The sequence below is a fragment of the Pseudophryne corroboree genome, chromosome 9, assembly GCF_028390025.1.
Source record: "Pseudophryne corroboree isolate aPseCor3 chromosome 9, aPseCor3.hap2, whole genome shotgun sequence".
In the NCBI taxonomy this organism is placed as follows: domain Eukaryota; kingdom Metazoa; phylum Chordata; class Amphibia; order Anura; family Myobatrachidae; genus Pseudophryne; species Pseudophryne corroboree.
In genome coordinates, this window is record NC_086452.1 from 116542220 (window position 1) to 116562430 (window position 20211).

General features: G+C 48.5%; 1 protein-coding gene across 9 annotated transcripts in view; it reads right to left on the bottom strand.

The window, feature by feature from the left end:
- CACNA1E (calcium voltage-gated channel subunit alpha1 E) overlaps positions 1-20211 on the bottom strand; it is a 1569892-nt gene that overhangs the window by 468391 nt on the left and 1081290 nt on the right. The window lies entirely within an intron of this gene.

Below are 20211 nucleotides of genomic sequence, written 5' to 3' on the forward strand. Positions count from 1 at the left end.
ACATACAACAAGCCGCATGGGCAGAGGATTATGTACACTACGAACCTGCTACTACATGTAAGGACTTTATTGATCTTGAGAGTCCTCCCAGAGTGTGGATGCGCAAAAGTATTCCCAAGTTCCAGGTACCCACAGGTAGTACATCCTGTGCATCTATGATTCCCTGATTTCCTGGACAGGAAGTGCCGAGTTGGACTAGGTTTAAGTGATGTGATGTCCGTATGAACAACCATATCCCGGATGTTCCTCCGGCGTCGAAAACAGGGCATCAACCTACAGTTTTTTAATACTGGTAAATCAGGGTCCTCTGTGTTCATCGGCCAACGTCGCTTGGCAACCCCTACGATCTTATCACTCGTTGTAGAGAAAGAGCTGATGAATGGTACAAAATCACGATTCGGCTTACCGGCAGCTGGTTTCAAAGTGGATTCCCTTGGTAATGCCAATGCTTTAACTTTGGCCCATGCCAGATCCCTTGGGTCATATTCCCTTGCAACAAACCTGCAGACCTTTTCACCCATTTTTGCCTCAGCCTCCAAGTTGTCACTACAGATCCTGCAGTCCCTTAGTAGTTGAGAATAGGGAAGTCCCTTTTTCAAGGCCGGTGGGTGGTGACTACTGGCAGAAAGTAGGGTATTACAATCCGTGCTTTTATGAAAAATAGAAGTGTTGAGACCCTGATCCGTATTGCAAATCAACACATCAAGGTAAGTAATTTTCTCCTCACTAACAGTGTGCGTGAATTTAATATCTTCATCCCGTAACTTTACAGAGTCCAGTACTTCTAACAGCCCGGCACATGTCCCTGACCAGAGCAACAGGACATCGTCAATATAGCAAAGGAACAAGATGGTATATTGGGCAATGGAAGGTACCAATAAAAAGAGTTCATCCTCCACTCCAAATATATAACAATTTGCATATGTGGGGGCCACGGGGACCCCATTGCACATCCGCGGAGTTGGAGGTAGTACGCCCCATCAAATAAAAAATAGTTCCTGGTTAGAGGTTTTTCCAGAAGTGTCAAATACAAATTGATCTCAGGTCCATCATAGAGACAGTTACCGCTCAACATCCTTCTCACCGCTCCAAGCCCCTTATGATGGGGAATGTTCGTATACAGACCAACGACGTCCAGAAAGCACAGTATGGTGGTTGATGGTAAATTGCCAAGGGATTGTAGCTTGAGTAACAAAGCGGTAGTGTCCTTGAGATATGTGTCCTGCGCTTGCACCACAGGCTGAAGATAATGATCCAGATACTGCGAGATCTTATGATACAGTGATCCCCTTGCTGAGATGATCGGGCATCCAGGGGGATGAACTGCGTTCTTATGAAGTTTAGGAAGCGTATACAGGATCGGAGTGATGGGGAATTGTACCCGAAGCGCTTCTGCTACTCTCTCTGTAATTATCGTATCCTGTACAGCTTTCTGTAAGATCTCATCAATCTTGACTTTATACTCCAACGTAGGATCACCTGGTAATTTTTTATAAACTGCTTGATCAGCGAGTTGTGAATATATTTCCGTTTTGTTGTAGTCCAGGTCCACAATAACGATGGCACCCCCCTTGTCTGCGGAGCGGATTATAATATCAACATACTTGGAGAGGTCATGTAGCACTGTCTATTCTGATATAGACAGGTTGAATTTAGTGTCAGGCCGAATAAGCCTCTGATCACAAATGCATGTATCCACAAGCCTAGAAAAATTCTTAATAGACTGGTGTGGGACATGGGGTAGTGCGTATAGGCATAGGTACAGAGTAATCCAGTGTATCCTTGCCCTTAAAGAATTTCCTCAACCTCAGCATACCGACAGCGTGGCGAGCGCAAATGAGCCCCTTGTGGGCTCGCTGCGCTCGCCATGCTGCAGGCACGGTGGCACGCTACGCACGCCGCGCTATTTTATTCTTCCTCCAGGGGTGTCGTGGACCCCCACGAGGGAGAAAAAGTGTCGGTATGTCGGCTGTCGGGATTCCGGCACTGGTATACTGTGCGCTGGGATCCCGACAGTCGGCATTCTGAAGACCACCCTGTCTGTTGGTAGGCACATACAGTAGGAGTGTCCATGATTTAAAACAGATACCTCCGCCGGTAAAATTGTCCTTTGGGACAAATTGAAAACTACAGTACTTTTTCTTCTTTGGCTCTGCTTTTGAGAAGCCTTTTCCATTGTCCTCCTCGTCTGGAATAGGATCTCCCCGAGCCTCGCGTTGTGCCTGGGTGCTCACCCCTAAAGGGGGCTTCTGTGAAGATCTATTCCAATTGGCATTCTCGGAATCACTTGCGGAAGACTGACCCACAATGGAGTTATCAGTGTTAAATGGATGGTGAGCTTTCTGTCAGAATCTTCTCAGATGAGCCGCATTGTGTCTCCTACCAGATGGATTATACGCCCACTCATAGACTTTACTATTGGCATAATCACGGTCTACCACAGTAACTTTGTCCATTTTAAACTTGATCAGGTCTCCTATACTTATCAACCTGCTCTCCCAATTTGTTGATCCAATTCTCATTGATGTCCTCCCTGATCATATCCAAATATGATGCTTCAAAGTCCTTGATTTTATCTTCAATCACGTTCAGCTCCCTGGCTGACACCTGTATTACAACAAGTAAAATAAGGTCAAAAGATGCTTCATTCAGTATGGCCACCCATTTTCAGCAAAAGACTTGATTATATCTCCCTATGGTGGGGATATTCTTCATGTGGAAACCGCGTGGGATTTTTTTATCCCTATAGTAGTCCGAAAGGGACACTCCATGGAGATGGAAATCCACCTCCCATTTCTTTGGACATGCCGGGAGCAGGAGCTGTAGAACAGAGCGCAGAGAGCATACAGAGCCATAGTATAATGACAAAACAAAAGTTATACATAAAAGCACTTAGAACAGCAGAGTAAAACACATTTGATATAAACAGTCATAGGAAGCATAGCGCCATCCCCAGGAGCCAGTGTAAGAAGTAGATCACACATGTCAGAATATACGTGAGACCCATAGGACAGAGAATGAGTAAGGATTAGTAAAAGGTTAGATCAGGGGATATAAAACTGCAAAGATCCCGATTCCGGGATTGGCCTCCCTACGTACAGATATGGAAACATGCCACACTGGCAATCCATACTCGCATTACAGATATAGGGGTATATGCAATTGCGGTCGAATTCCCGAAAATTTCGAAAAACGGGACATTTTCGCCCCCAAAAAAATAATCGACAATGCAATTCAGTACTTTTCGTCAAAAAAAACGGACTTTCCAAATTCGACTTTTTGAAATTCGACATTTGACAAATTCGACATTTCTGCAATGGTACAAATGTGGCATTTCGACAAAAGTATATTCAATTGAAGATTGTAAATTCGACAACCGTGCTTTTAGACAGTAAATTCGTCATTTTCAATCCGCCTCACTTTGCTGGCGAAATCTAATAAAATTTTTTAAAAACATGTTTTTTTGTGTGTTTTTTTATTGGTAATAGCATATCTATTTATATTAGAAGGGATTAGGTACTTGGTTTGTCTATTTAGGAGGCACAAGTATTTTTTATATATTTTTTAAAATATATATTTTTTTTATGGAATGGGTTAAAAATCTGAAAAAAAAATGCGTGGGGTCCCCCCTCCTAAGCATAACCAGCCTCGGGCTCTTTGAGCCGGTCCTGGTTGTAAAAATACGGGGGGGGGGGGGGGAAATGACAGGGGATCCCCCGTATTTTTAGAACCAGCACCGTGCTCTGCGTCCGGTCCTGGTGCCAAAAATACGGGGGACAAAAAGCGTAGGGGTCCCCCGTATTTTTGGAACCAGCACTGGGCTCCACTAGCTGGGGAGATAATGCCACAGCCGGGGGACACTTTGATATCGGTCCCTGCGGCCGTGTCATTAAAACCCCAACTAGTCACCCCTGGCCGGGGTACCCTGGAGGAGTGGGGACCCCTTCAATCAAGGGGTCCCCCCCCTCCAGCCACCCAAGGGCCAGGGGTGAAGCCCGAGGCTGTCCCCCCCATCCATGGGCTGCGGATGGGAGGCTGATAGCCTTTTGTGAAATGAAAGAATATTGTTTTTTGCAACAGAACTACAAGTCCCAGCAAGCCTCCCCCACAAGCTGGTACTTGGAGAACCACAAGTACCAGCATGCGGGGGGCAAACGGGGCCGCTGGTACCTGTAGTTCTACTTAAAAAAAATACCAAAATAAAATCAGGACACGCACACCTTGAAAGTACAACTATATTCGACACACACACATACTTACCTATGTTGACACGACGTTCGGTCCACTTGTCCAAGTAGAATCCATGGTGTGTACCTGAAAATAAAATTATACTCACCTAAATCCAGTGTCCAGTGATATTTGTAATCCTCATACTTGGCAAAATAAAAAAACGCATTTACCCGATCCACACGGACTGAAAGGGGTTCCATGTTTACACATGGGACCCCTTTCCCCGAATGCTGAGACCCCCTGTGACTCCTGTCACAGAAGGTCCCTTCAGGCAATCAGGTAGCGCCACGTCCTGGCACTCTCCTGATTCCATATGCGCGTCTGAGCTGGCAGACAGCGCATCGCACAGCACCTCCATTGGTTTCAATGGTGGGAACTTTGCGGTCAGCGGTGGGGTTACCCGCGGTCAGCCGCTGACCGCGGGTGACCTCACCGCTGACCGCAAAGTTTCCACCATTGAAGATAATGGAGGGGGCTGTGCGATGCGCGTCTGACAGCTCCGAAGCGCATACAGCCAATCAGGAGAGTGCCACGACGTGGCGCTCCCTGATTGGCTGAAGGGACCTTCTGTGACAGCAGTCACGGGGGGGTCTCTGCATTCGGGGAAAGGTGTCCCATGTGTAAACATGGAACCCCTTTCAGTCCGTGTGGATCGGGTAAATGCGTTTTTTTATTTTGCCAAGTACGAGGATTACAATAAAAGAACCGGACACTGGATCAGGTGAGTATATAATTTTATTTTCAGGTACCCCGGATGTCGACAGACGGACACGTGGCCAGAGTCGGCGTGTCAACATAGGTAAGTATGTATGTGTCGGCATGTATGTAATAAAGTTTTACTTTCAAGGTGTGTGTGTCCTGTTTTTATTTGGGTATTTTTTTTGCAGAAGAACTCCAGGGTACCCCGGCCAGGGGTGACTAGTTGGGTATTTAATGCCACGGCCGCAGGGAGCTGTATAAAAGGGTCCCCCGGCTGTGGCATTATCTGTCCAGCTAGTGGAGCCCGGTGCTGGTACCAAAAATACGGGGGACCCCTACTCTTTTTGTCCCCCGTATGTTTTGCACCAGAACCAGGCGCAGAGCCCGGTGCTGGTTGTTAAAATACGGGGGGTCCCCTGTCATTTTTTTCCCCGTATTTTGGCAACCAGGACCGGCTCAAAGAGCCCGAGGCTGGTTATGCTTAGGAGGGGGGACCCCTTGCAAATTTTTTTCGGGTTTTTTACAGTTTTTTTAACATTTTTAAAAATCAAATCAAAATCCGTCAATTCAGCCGTTTTTCGACAGCGGGACTGTCAAATTCATTTTTCTCTGACGTCTTAAGTGGATGCTGGGGACTCCGTCAGGACCATGGGGATTAGCGGCTCCGCAGGAGACAGGGCACAAAAGTAAAAGCTTTAGGATCAGGTGGTGTGCACTGGCTCCTCCCCCTATGACCCTCCTCCAAGCCTCAGTTAGATTTTTGTGCCCGGCCGAGAAGGGTGCAATCTAGGTGGCTCTCCTAAAGAGCTGCTTAGAGTAAAAGTTTGTTAGGTTTTTTATTTTCAGTGAGTCCTGCTGGCAACAGGCTCACTGCTACGAGGGACTTAGGGGAGAGAAGTGAACTCACCTGCGTGCAGGATGGATTGGCTTCTTAGGCTACTGGACACCATTAGCTCCAGAGGGAGTCGGAACACAGGTCTCACCCTGGGGTTCGTCCCGGAGCCGCGCCGCCGACCCCCCTTGCAGATGCCGAAAAGTGAAGGTCCAGAAACGGCGGCAGAAGACTCTTCAGTCTTCATAAGGTAGCGCACAGCACTGCAGCTGTGCGCCATTGTTGTCAGCACACTTCATAGCAGCGGTCACTGAGGGTGCAGGGCGCTGGGGGGGGGCGCCCTGGGCAGCAATGATAGTACCTTATTCTGGCTAAAAATACATCACATATAGCCCCTGGGGGCTATATGGATGTATTTAACCCCTGCCAGGTCTCAGAAAAACGGGAGAATAAGCCCGCCGAAAAGGGGGCGGGGCCTATTCTCCTCAGCACACAGCGCCATTTTCCCTCACAGAAATGCTGGTGGGAAGGCTCCCAGGCTCTCCCCTGCACTGCACTACAGAAACAGGGTTAAAACAGAGAGGGGGGGCACTTATTTGGCGATATGTATATATATATTAAAATGCTATAAGGGAAAAACACTTATATAAAGGTTGTCCCTGTATAATTATAGCGTTTTTGGTGTGTGCTGGCAAACTCTCCCTCTGTCTCCCCAAAGGGCTAGTGGGGTCCTGTCCTCTATCAGAGCATTCCCTGTGTGTGTGCTGTGTGTCGGTACGTGTGTGTCGACATGTATGAGGACGATGTTGGTGAGGAGGCGGAGCAATTGCCTGAAATGGTGATGTCACTCTCTAGGGAGTCGACACCGGAATGGATGGCTTATTTAAGGAATTACGTGATAATGTCAACACGCTGCAAGGTCGGTTGACGACATGAGACGGCCGGCAAACAAATTAGTACCTGTTCAGGCGTCTCAAACACCGTCAGGGGCTGTAAAACGCTCATTTACCTCAGTCGGTCGACACAGACACGGACACTGACTCCAGTGTCGACGGTGAAGAAACAAACGTATTTTCCTTTAGGGCCACACGTTACATGTTAAGGGCAATGAAGGAGGTGTTACATATTTCTGATACTACAAGTACCACAAGAAGGGTATTATGTGGGGTGTGAAAAAACTACCTGTAGTTTTTCCTGAATCAGATAAATTAAATGAAGTGTGTGATGATGCGTGGGTTTCCCCCGATAGAAAATTATTGGCGGTATACCCTTTCCCGCCAGAAGTTAGGGCGCGTTGGGAAACACCCTTTAGGGTGGATAAGGCGCTCACACGCTTATCAAAACAAGTGGCGGTACCGTCTCCAGATAGGGCCGCCCTCAAGGAGCCAGCTGAGAGGCTGGAAAATATCCTAAAAAGGTATATACACACATACTGGTGTTATACTGCGACCAGCGATCGCCTCAGCCTGGATGTGCAGCGCTGGGGTGGCTTGGTCGGATTCCCTGACTGAAAATATTGATACCCTTGACAGGGACAGTATTTTATTGATTATAGAGCATTTAAAGGATGCATTTCTATATATGCGAGATGCACAGAGGGATATTTGCACTCTGGCATCAAGAGTAAGTGCGATGTCCATATCTGCCAGAAGATGTTTATGGACACGACAGTGGTCAGGTGATGCAGATTCCAAACGGCACATGGAAGTATTGCCGTATAAAGGGGAGGAGTTATTTGGGGTCGGTCCATCGGACCTGGTGGCCTCGGCAACAGCTGGAAAATCCACCTTTTTTACCCCAAATCACATCTCAGCAGAAAAAGACACCGTCTTTTCAGCCTCAGTCCTTTCGTCCCCATAAGGGCAAGCGGGCAAAAGGCCAGTCATATCTGCCCAGGGATAGAGGAAAGGGAAGAAGACTGCAGCAGGCAGCCCATTCCCAGGAACAGAAGCCCTCCACAGCTTCTGCCAAGTCCTCAGCATGACGCTGGGGCCGTACAAGCGGACTCAAGTGCGGTGGGGGGTCATCTCAAGAGTTTCAGCGCGTAGTGGGCTCACTCGCAAGTGGACCCCTGGATCCTACAAGTAGTATCCCAGGGGTACAGACTGGAGATTCGAGACGTCTCCCCCTCGCAGGCTCCTGATGTCTGCTTTACCAACGTCTTCCTCCGACAGGGAGGCAGTATTGGAAACAATTCACAAGCTGTATTCCCAGCAGGTGATAATCAAAGTACCCCTCCTACAACAAGGAAAGGGGTATTATTCCACACTATATTGTGGTACTGAAGCCAGACGGCTCGGTGAGACCTATTCTAAATGGGAAATCTTTGAACACTTACATACAAAGGTTCAAATCAAGATGGAGTCACTCAGAGCAGTGATAGCGAACCAGGAAGAAGGGGACTATATGGTGTCCCTGGACATCAAGGATGCTTACCTCCATGTCCCAAATTGCCCTTCTCACCAAGGGTACCTCAGGTTCGTGGTACGGAACTGTCACTATCAGTTTCAGACGCTGCCGTTTGGATTGTCCACGGCACCCCGGGTCTTTACCAAAGTAATGGCCAAAATGATGATTCTTCTTCAAAGAAAAGGCGTCTTAATTATCCCTTACTTGGACGATCTCCTGATAAGGGCAAGGTCCAGAGAACAGTTGGAAGTGGGAGTAGCACTATCTCAAGTAGTTCTACGACAGCACGGGTGGATTCTAAATATCCAAAATCGCAGCCGTTTCCGACGACACGTCTGCTGTTTCCTAGGGATGGTTCTGGACACAGTCCAGAAAATAAGATTTTACTTACCGATAAATCTATTTCTCGGAGTCCGTAGTGGATGCTGGGGTTCCTGAAAGGACCATGGGGAATAGCGGCTCCGCAGGAGACAGGGCACAAAAAGTAAAGCTTTTCCGATCAGGTGGTGTGCACTGGCTCCTCCCCCTATGACCCTCCTCCAGACTCCAGTTAGGTACTGTGCCCGGACGAGCGTACACAATAAGGGAGGATTTTGAATCCCGGGTAAGACTCATACCAGCCACACCAATCACACCGTACAACTTGTGATCTAAACCCAGTTAACAGTATGATAACAGCGGAGCCTCTGAAAGATGGCTTCCTTCAACAATAACCCGAATTAGTTAACAATAACTATGTACAATTTATGCAGATAATCCGCACTTGGGATGGGCGCCCAGCATCCACTACGGACTCCGAGAAATAGATTTATCGGTAAGTAAAATCTTATTTTCTCTATCGTCCTAGTGGATGCTGGGGTTCCTGAAAGGACCATGGGGATTATACCAAAGCTCCCAAACGGGCGGGAGAGTGCGGATGACTCTGCAGCACCGAATGAGAGAACTCCAGGTCCTCCTTAGCCAGAGTATCAAATTTGTAAAATTTTACAAACGTGTTCTCCCCTGACCACGTAGCTGCTCGGCAAAGTTGTAATGCCGAGACCCCTCGGGCAGCCGCCCAAGATGAGCCCACCTTCCTTGTGGAGTGGGCCTTTACAGATTTAGGCTGTGGCAAGCCTGCCACAGAATGTGCAAGTTGGATTGTGCTACAGATCCAACGAGCAATCGTCTGCTTAGACGCAGGAGCACCCATCTTGTTGGGTGCATACAATATAAACAACGAGTCAGATTTTCTGACTCCAGCTGTCCTTGCAATATATATTTTTAATGCTCTGACAACGTCCAGTAACTTGGAGTCCTCCAAGTCACTTGTAGCCGCAGGCACTACAATAGGCTGGTTCAGATGAAATGCTGACACCACCTTAGGGAGAAAATGCGGACGAGTCCGCAGTTCTGCCCTGTCCGAATGGAAAATCAGATATGGGCTTTTGTAAGATAAAGCTGCCAATTCTGACACTCTCCTGGCAGAAGCCAGGGCTAGAAGCATGGTCACTTTCCATGTGAGATATTTCAAATCCACCTTTTTTAGTGGTTCAAACCAATGAGATTTTAGGAAGTCCAAAACCACATTTAGATCCCACGGTGCCACTGGAGGCACCACAGGAGGCTGTATATGCAGCACTCCCTTAACAAAGGTCTGGACTTCAGGGACTGAAGCCAATTCTTTTTGAAAGAAAATCGACAGGGCCGAAATTTGAACCTTAATAGATCCCAATTTGAGACCCATTGACAATCCTGATTGCAGGAAATGTAGGAATCGACCCAGTTGAAATTCCTCCGTCGGAGCACTCCGATCTTCGCACCACGCAACATATTTTCGCCAAATTCGATGATAATGTTGCACGGTTACTTCCTTCCTTGCTTTAATCAAAGTAGGAATGACTTCTTCCGGCATGCCTCTTTCCTTTAGGATCCGGCGTTCAACCGCCATGCCGTCAAACGCAGCCGCGGTAAGTCTTGAAACAGACAGGGACCCTGCTGAAGCAAGTCCCTCCTTAGAGGTAGAGGCCACGGATCTTCCGTGATCATCTCTTGAAGTTCCGGGTACCAAGTCCTCCTTGGCCAATCCGGAACCACTAGTATCGTTCTTACGCCTCTTTGCCGTATAATTCTCAATACTTTTGGTATGAGAGGCAGAGGAGGAAACACATACACCGACTGGTACACCCAAGGCGTTACCAGCGCGTCCACAGCTATTGCCTGCGGATCTCTTGACCTGGCGCAATACCTGTCCAGTTTTTTGTTGAGGCGAGACGCCATCATGTCCACCATTGGTCTTTCCCAACGGGTTACCAGCATGTGGAAGACTTCTGGATGAAGTCCCCACTCTCCCGGGTGAAGATCGTGTCTGCTGAGGAAGTCTGCTTCCCAGTTGTCCACTCCCGGGATGAACACTGCTGACAGTGCTATCACATGATTCTCTGCCCAGCGAAGAATCCTTGCAGCTTCTGCCATTGCCCTCCTGCTTCTTGTGCCGCCCTGTCTGTTCACATGGGCGACTGCCGTGATGTTGTCCGACTGGATCAATACCGGTTTTCCCTGAAGCAGAGGTTCTGCCTGGTTTAGAGCATTGTATATTGCTCTTAGTTCCAGAATGTTTATGTGAAGAGACGTTTCCAGGCTCGTCCATACTCCCTGGAAGTTTCTTCCTTGTGTGACTGCTCCCCAGCCTCTCAGGCTGGCGTCCGTGGTCACCAGGATCCAATCCTGTATGCCGAATCTGCGGCCCTCCAATAGATGAGCACTCTGCAACCACCACAGAAGAGACACCCTTGTCCTTGGAGACAGGGTTATCCGTAGGTGCATCTGAAGATGCGACCCTGACCATTTGTCCAACAGATCCCTTTGGAAAATTCTTGCGTGGAATCTGCCGAATGGAATCGCTTCGTAAGAAGCCACCATTTTTCCCAGGACTCTTGTGCATTGATGTACAGACACCTTTCCTGGTTTTAGGAGGTTCCTGACAAGCTCGGATAACTCCTTGGCTTTTTCCTCCGGGAGAAAAACCTTTTTCTGAACCGTGTCCAGAATCATCCCTAGGAACAGCAGACGAGTTGTCGGCATTAACTGGGATTTTGGAATATTCAGAATCCACCCGTGCTGTTTTAGCACTTCTTGAGACAGTGCTAATCCCATCTCTAGCTGTTCTCTGGACCTCGCCCTTATTAGGAGATCGTCCAAGTATGGGATAATTAATACGCCTTTTCTTCGAAGAAGAATCATCATCTCGGCCATTACCTTTGTAAAGATCCGAGGTGCCGTGGACAATCCGAACGGCAGCGTCTGAAATTGATAGTGACAGTTTTGTACAACGAACCTGAGGTACCCCTGGTGTGAGGGGTAAATTGGAACGTGGAGATACGCATCCTTGATGTCCAAGGATACCATAAAGTCCCCCTCTTCCAGGTTCGCTATCACTGCTCTGAGTGACTCCATTTTGAACTTGAACTTCTTTATGTACAGGTTCAAGGACTTCAGATTTAGAATAGGCCTTACCGAGCCATCCGGCTTCGGTACCACAAAAAGAGTGGAATAATACCCCTTCCCTTGTTGCAGAAGAGGTACCTTGACTATCACCTGCTGAGAGTACAGCTTGTGAATGGCTTCCAACACCGTCTCCCTTTCGGAGGGGGACGTTGGTAAAGCAGACCTCAGGAAACGGCGAGGTGGATCTGTCTCTAATTCCAACCTGTATCCCTGAGATATTATCTGCAGGATCCAGGGATCTACTTGCGAGTGAGCCCACTGCGCGCTGTAATTTTTGAGACGACCGCCCACCGTCCCCGAGTCCGCTTGAGAAGCCCCAGCGTCATGCTGAGGCTTTTGTAGAAGCCGGGGAGGGCTTCTGATCCTGGGAAGGAGCTGCGTGTTGCTGTCTCTTCCCTCGACCTTTGCCTCGTGGCAAATATGAATAGCCCTTTGTTCTCTTATTTTTAAAGGAACGAAAGGGCTGCGGTTGAAAAGTCGGTGCCTTTTTCTGTTGGGGAGTGACTTGAGGTAGAAAGGTGGATTTCCCGGCTGTAGCCGTGGCCACCAAATCTGATAGACCGACTCCAAATAACTCCTCCCCCTTATACGGCAAAACTTCCATATGCCGTTTTGAATCCGCATCGCCTGTCCACTGTCGCGTCCATAAAGCTCTTCTGGCCGAAATGGACATAGCACTTACCCGTGATGCCAGTGTGCATATATCCCTCTGTGCATCACGCATATAAAGAAATGCATCCTTTATTTGTTCTAACGACAGTAAAATATTGTCCCTGTCCAGGGTATCAATATTTTCAATCAGGGATTCTGACCAAACTACCCCCGCACTGCCCATCCAGGCAGTCGCTACAGCTGGTCGTAGTATAACACCTGCATGTGTGTATATACTTTTTTGGATATTTTCCATCCTCCTATCTGATGGATCTTTAAGTGCGGCCGTCTCAGGAGAGGGTAACGCCACTTGTTTAGATAAGCGTGTTAGCGCCTTGTCCACCCTAGGAGGTGTTTCCCAGCGCTCCCTAACCTCTGGTGGGAAAGGGTATAATGCCAATAATTTCTTTGAAATTATCAGCTTTTTATCAGGGGCAACCCACGCTTCATTACACACGTCATTTAGTTCTTCTGATTCAGGAAAAACTATAGGTAGTTTTTTCATACCCCACATAATACCCTGTTTAGTGGTACCTGTAGTATCAGCTAAATGTAACGCCTCCTTCATTGCCAAAATCATATAACGTGTGGCCCTACTGGAAAATACGGTTGATTCGTCACCGTCACCACTGGAGTCATCGCCTGTGTCTGGGTCTGTGTCGACCGACTGAGGCAAAGGGCGTTTCACAGCCCCTGACGGTGTTTGAGTCGCCTGGACAGGCACTAATTGATTGTCCGGCCGTCTCATGTCGTCAAACGACTGCTTTAGCGTGTTGACACTATCCCGTAGTTCCATAAATAAAGGCATCCATTCTGGTGTCGACCCCCTAGGAGGTGACATCCCCATATTTGGCAATTGCTCCGCCTCCACACCAATATCGTCCTCATACATGTCGACACACACGTACCGACACACAGCAGACACACAGGGAATGCTCCTAATGAAGACAGGACCCACTAGCCCTTTGGGGAGACAGAGGGAGAGTTTGCCAGCACACACCAAAAGCGCTATATATATATCAGGGATAGCCTTATAATAAGTGCTCCCCTATAGCTGCTTTGTTATATAAAAATATCGCCATAAATTTGCCCCCCCTCTCTGTTTTACCCTGTTTCTGTAGTGCAGTGCAGGGGAGAGACCTGGGAGCCGTCCTGACCAGCGGAGCTGTGAGAGGAAATGGCGCCGTGTGCTGAGGAGATAGGCCCCGCCCCTTTTCCGGCGGGCTCGTCTCCCGCTATTTTGAGAAATCAGGCAGGGGTTAAATATCTCCATATAGCCTCTAGGGCTATATGTGAGGTATTTTTAGCCTTTATAGGTACTCATTTGCCTCCCAGGGCGCCCCCCTCCCAGCGCCCTGCACCCTCAGTGACTGCCGTGTGAAGTGTGCTGAGAGGAAAATGGCGCACAGCTGCAGTGCTGTGCGCTACCTTTAGAAGACTGCAGGAGTCTTCAGCCGCCGATTCTGGACCTCTTCTGTCTTCAGCATCTGCAAGGGGGCCGGCGGCGCGGCTCCGGTGACCATCCAGGCTGTACCTGTGATCGTCCCTCTGGAGCTTGATGTCCAGTAGCCAAGAAGCCAATCCATCCTGCACGCAGGTGAGTTGACTCCTTCTCCCCTCAGTCCCTCGCTGCAGTGATCCTGTTGCCAGCAGGAATCACTGTAACATAAAAAACCTAGCTAAACTTTCTCTAAGCAGCTCTTTAGGAGAGCCACCTAGATTGCACCCTTCTCGGCCGGGCACAAAAATCTAACTGGAGTCTGGAGGAGGGTCATAGGGGGAGGAGCCAGTGCACACCACCTGATCGGAAAAGCTTTACTTTTTGTGCCCTGTCTCCTGCGGAGCCGCTATTCCCCATGGTCCTTTCAGGAACCCCAGCATCCACTAGGACGATAGAGAAAAAGGTGTTTCTCCCGGAGGAGAAAGCCAGGGAGTTATCCGAGCTAGTCAGGAACCTCCTATAACCAGGAAAAGTGTCAGTGCATCATTGCACAAGAGTCCTGGGAAAAATGGTGGCTTATTACGAAGCGATTCCATTCGGCAGATTCCACGCAAGAACTTTTCAGTGGGATCTGCTGGACAAATGGTCCGGATCGCATTTTCAGATGCATCAGCGGATAACCCTATCTCCAAGGACAAGGGTGTCTCTCCTGTGGTGGTTACAGAGTGCTCATCTTCTAGAGGGCCGCAGATTCGGCATTCAGGATTGGATGCTGGTGACCACGGAGGCCAGCCTGAGAGGCTGGGGAGCAGTCACACAGGGAAAAAATTTCCAGGGAGTGTGATCAAGTCTGGAGATTTTTCTCCACATAAATATACTGGAGCTAAGGGCAATTTACAATGCTCTAAGCTTAGCAAGACCTCTGCTTCAAGGTCAGCCGGTATTGATCCAGTGGGACAACATCACGGCAGTCGCCCACGTAAACAGACAGGGCGGCACAAGAAGCAGGAGGGCAATGGCAGAAACTGCAAGGATTTTTCGCTGGGCGGAAAATCATGTGATAGCACTGTCAGCAGTGTTCATTCCGGGAGTGGACAACTGGGAAGCAGATTTCCTCAGCAGGCACAACCTCCACCCGGGAGAGTGGGGACTTCATCGGGAAGTCTTCCACATGATTGTGAACCGTTGGAAAAGACCAAAGGTGGACATGATGGCGTCCCGCCTGAACAAAAAACTGGACAAGTATTGCGCCAGGTCAAAAGACCCTCAGTCAATAGCTGTGGACGTTCTGGTAACACCGTGGGTGTACCAGTCGGTGTATGTCTTCCCTCCTCTGCTTCTCATACCCAAGGTATTGAGAATTATAAGACGTAGAGGAGTAAGAACTATACTCGTTGCTCCGGATTGGCCAAGAAGGACTTGGTACCCGGAACTTCAAGAGATGCTCACAGAGGACTCATGGCCTCTGCCGCTAAGAAGGGACTTGCTTCAGCAAGTACCATGTCTGTTCCAAGACTTACCGCGGCAGCGTTTGACGGCATGGCGGTTGAACGCCGGATCCTAAGGGAAAAAGGCATTCCGGAAGAGGTCATTCCTACCCTGGTCAAAGCCAGGAAGGAGGTGACCGCACAACATTATCACCACATGTGGCGAAAATATGTTGCGTGGTGTGAGGCCAGGAAGGCCCCATGAAGAAATTTCAACTCGGTCGTTTCCTGCAAACAGGAGTGTCTATGGGCCTCAAATTGGGGTCCATTAAGGTTCAAATTTCGGCCCTGTCTATTTTCTTCCAGAAAGAATTGGCTTCAGTTCCTGAAGTCCAGAAGTTTGTCAAGGGAGTACTGCATATACAACCCCCTTTTGTGCCTCCAGTGGCACTGTGGGATCTCAACGTAGTTCTGGGATTCCTAAAATCACATTGGTTTAAACCGCTCAAATCTGTGGATTTTAAATATCTCACAGGGAAAGTGACCATGCTGTTGGCCCTGGCCTCGGCCAGGCGAGTGTCAGAATTGGCGGCGTTTGTCTCAAAAAAGCCCATATCTGATTGTCCATTCGGACAGGGCAGAGCTGCGGACTCATCCCCAGTTTCTCCCTAAGGTGGTGTCAGTGTTTCACCCGAACCAGCTTATTGTGGTACCTGCGGCTACTAGGGACTTGGAGGACTCCAAGTTGCTAGATGTTGTCAGGGCCCTGAAAATATAGTTTCCAGGACGGCTGGAGTCAGGAAAACTGACTTGCTGTTATCCTGTATGCACCCAACAAACTGGGTGCTCTTGCTTCTAAGCAGACGATTGCTAGTTGGATGTGTAGTACAATTCAGCTTGCACATTCTGTGGCAGGCCTGCCACAGCCAAAATATGTAAATGCCCATTCCACAAGGAAGGTGGGCTCATCTTGGGCGGCTGCCCGAGGGGTCTCGGCTTTACAACTTTGCCGAGCTGATACTTGGTCAGGGGCACACCCTGACTGAGGAGGACCTGGAGTTCTCTCATTCGGTGCTGCAGAGTCATCCGCACTCTCCCGCCCGTTTGGGAGCTTTGGTATAATCCCCATGGTCCTGACGGAGTCCCCAGCATCCACTTAGGACGTCAGAGAAAATAAGAATTTACTTACCGATAATTCTATTTCTCGTAGTCCGTAGTGGATGCTGGGCGCCCATCCCAAGTGCTGATTGTCTGCAATACTTGTACATAGTTATTGTTACAAAAATCGGGTTATTATTGTTGTGAGCCATCTTTTCAGATGCTCCGCTGTTATCATGCTGTTAACTGGGTTCAGATCACAGGTTGTACAGTGTGATTGGTGTGGCTGGTATGAGTCTTACCCGGGATTCAAAATCCTTCCTTATTGTGTACGCTCGTCCGGGCACAGTATCCTAACTGAGGCTTGGAGGAGGGTCATAGGGGGAGGAGCCAGTGCACACCACCTGATCCTAAAGCTTTTACTTTTGTGCCCTGTCTCCTGCGGAGCCGCTAATCCCCATGGTCCTGACGGAGTCCCCAGCATCCACTACGGACTACGAGAAATAGAATTATCGGTAAGTAAATTCTTATTTTTATTGAATATGTCGAATTCCGGCACCCACCTGCCGGAATTCGACGGTCGAATTGTGTCGAATTTAAAATGGGCGAAAAAGTGCCGCAATTCGCCCGGAATTGCATATGCCCCATAATCTGCACCTATGGAGCAAATAGTATGTGTTACCACTGTACAGGACCAACGTCCACACGGTTGGCCAATGAATACTGTTATATTTTCCACCACTGATCTAGTTAAAACAAGGAGCATAAGGAACTTTACAAAAATGCAACACAGATCATTTCTTTTTGTATTATATTGGGGGGGGTGGGGGGGGGGTTAATCACAAAGGAAATTGCGATCTCAAAAAGATTTTCTTTCTCCGCATACACCATAAAGTCCCTGCTGATATCGCTACATTTTTAGATAAATGCATACTGTAAGAAGCTATATATAAATCTCCTTAAAGACCCAACTACTCAGCATAGGGCTTACACTTTTAGGGGAGGGACCCAAAAAAATGTTTGCGTCCCCAATCCTAGAGAGTGGCACACAATGCAATGTACATTTGCATGCTTTTGTGGTGCTATTAGTGCCCCCCCCCCAGCAAAACAGTTAGGGGCGTGACTTCATAGGGGAGGGGCGTGGCCACAGTTATGCCCCCAGATTTGCCCCAAGTAGTTGTGCCCCCCAGTTGATTTGCCCCCTGTAGCTGTGCCCCCAGTAGCTGTGCCCCCTGTAGCTGTGCCCCCAGTAGCTGTGCCCCCCAGTAGTTGTGCCCCCTGTTGCTTTGCCCCCAGTAGATTTGCCCCAGTAGTTGTGCCCCCTGTTGCTTGGCCCCCAGCAGTTGTGTCCCCTGTCGCTGTGCCCTCTGATGCTGTGCCCCCTGTTGTTGTGCCCCCAGTAGTTGTGCCTCCTGTCGCTGTCAAACACACACAAAAATAAAAAAAACAATACTTACCACTGCCCCGCTCCTGCTTCCCGACCGCTGCTGCTGCTGCTCCGTCTGGCCTCCCGTGGCTCCTCTCTATGGGAGAGACGTCATGACGTCTCTCCCATAGCAGCGCCGCACAGACACTAGAGGTCAATAATGACCTCTAGTGTCTGTCACTGCAGCGGACGCCCACACAGCCCACGGTGTCTGCTGCAGCCAGGGAGCAGGGGTGCGGGTAGGCGGCGGTGACTGCGGGGTGACTGTGGCCGCGCCCCCAGGCCGCAGCGCCCCGGGCGCAGGCACTGCTTGCCCGCACCAAGAACCGCTCCTGTGTGTACATATATATGTATGATGACATGCACCAATCCTCACCTCTTTAACTGCTACCATTTATATGGCCTGCCTGTTTCCAGGGAGCACTGTGGTTTCTCCTTGGCTTGCTGTCGCTAAGGTGCCAGGATGCAGAGAAGACCAGCGCTGATAATCCCATGCCACTCGGTAGCATTGAAAAACATAACTTCATTACTTCCCAGAAGCAAGGACAATATCCCCTGACAGATGTGGAAATGTCGGCAGACATGAGCATAATGGTAAGGAACAAATTACAGGCTTTCAGAAATGTAAGAGAGCAAACAGGAATGAGCAGAGGTAAGATACTGTACCACATACGATGCCATTTTAAGTACTGTAAATGAATGCTATTTTTTAAATTATTATTTAAATTATATGATCCTTTGGTCTTGCAGCTTTTTCAAAGTATGAAAAAACTGTTCTGGCTCACATCAAGCCATCTGTAGCTAATAAACGTGGAGCTGAATGTGGAAAGTAAAATACAAATCTATCAAACCAGGGCAGTCTGGGAACATAATGATATCCGGTGGCTCCCGTAATGCTACTATAACAGACAATTCTGTTCCTCAATAACACACACAGGGAACTGTACCAGATTCAGTGGGACTACAAATCCCAGCTGTCCCACTGGCTTTGGCTGAAGAGCTTCTCGGTTGCAAACTCAGTTCAAGATGCTATGGAGTAGTCAATAGCATTTCTGAAATGTCCCCGTGGATCAGTATTTACATAAATACTGTATACAGTAGGTCGGCATAGTACACGGAGAATCCCGGTAGTACAGTAAGTGGTAGTTGAGGAACAAGATATATTTAATTCCTTCCTGCAGTTGGTAACAATCAGTTGAAGTCACTTAGAAGAAGTACAAAAGATACTGCAACCAACTGCAGTTCTAATAGGACTTTAGTCCCAGCGATGGTGACTGCTGTGATTTTACTTTGAGTTTAAAATATAATGGATGATCGCCATGTTCTACAGACCTAGAGATGGAGCAAGTATGGCTGCTCTTTTTGTAACACTATACTTAAATGTTAATATCACACTATCAAAGTCAATTATGTGATACAAATGGCTGTGGTCTTTTTAACTATACTGTACATACAAATGACAGATATATGTTGCAAGAGTTATGTGGGCCATACATCAGTGCCGAAATTCCCAGATGTCGATCTGACCTGCTGAATGGCAATCAAAGCTGCCACTGATGATCGGCAATAAGTAAGGCGGATCAGGGGAAAACAGCATGTTAAAATTCCCTGACTCCCCAACTCTGAATATTTTTTGGTCGGAATTGGTGAGCTGGGCAAATCCAACAAGTGGATTTTCTGATCCCCTGAGCCAGTCATTAGGCAGAACAGGGAATTGCCACAATAAGTTGCAGATGGGGCAGGGTCGGACTGGCCCCAGCTGGCTCCACTGCCTGAGGTCAGCCCTCTCCTCTTGTGGTCATATTCCAGACTGTGCAATCGAAAATAAGATTTTACTCACCGGTAAATCTATTTCTCTAACGTCCTAAGTGGATGCTGGGAACTCCGTAAGGACCATGGGGATTATACCAAAGCTCCCAAACGGGCGGGAGAGTGCGGATGACTCTGCAGCACCAAATGAGAGAACTCTAGGTCCTCCTCAGCCAGGGTATCAAACTTGTAGAATTTAGCAAATGTGTTTGACCCCGACCAAGTAGCTGCTCGGCAAAGTTGTAAAGCCGAGACCCCTCGGGCAGCCGCCCAAGAAGAACCCACCTTCCTCGTGGAATGGGCTTTTACAGATTTAGGATGCGGCAGTCCAGCCGCAGAATGTGCAAGTTGAATCGTGCTACAGATCCAGCGAGCAATAGTCTGCTTTGAAGCAGGCGCACCCAACTTGTTGGGTGCATGCAGGATAAATAGCGAGTCAGTCTTTCTGACTCCAACTGTCCAGGAAACATTGATTTTTAGGGCCCGGACTACGTCCAGCAACTTGGAATCCTCCAAGTCACGAGTAGCCACAGGCACCACAATAGGCTGGTTCAAATGAAAAGCTGAAACCACCTTTGGGAGAAATTGGGGACGAGTCCTCAATTCCGCCCTATCCATATGGAAAATCAGATAAGGGCTTTTACATGATAAAGCCGCCAATTCTGACACACGCCTGGCCGAAGCCAAGGCCAACAGCATGACC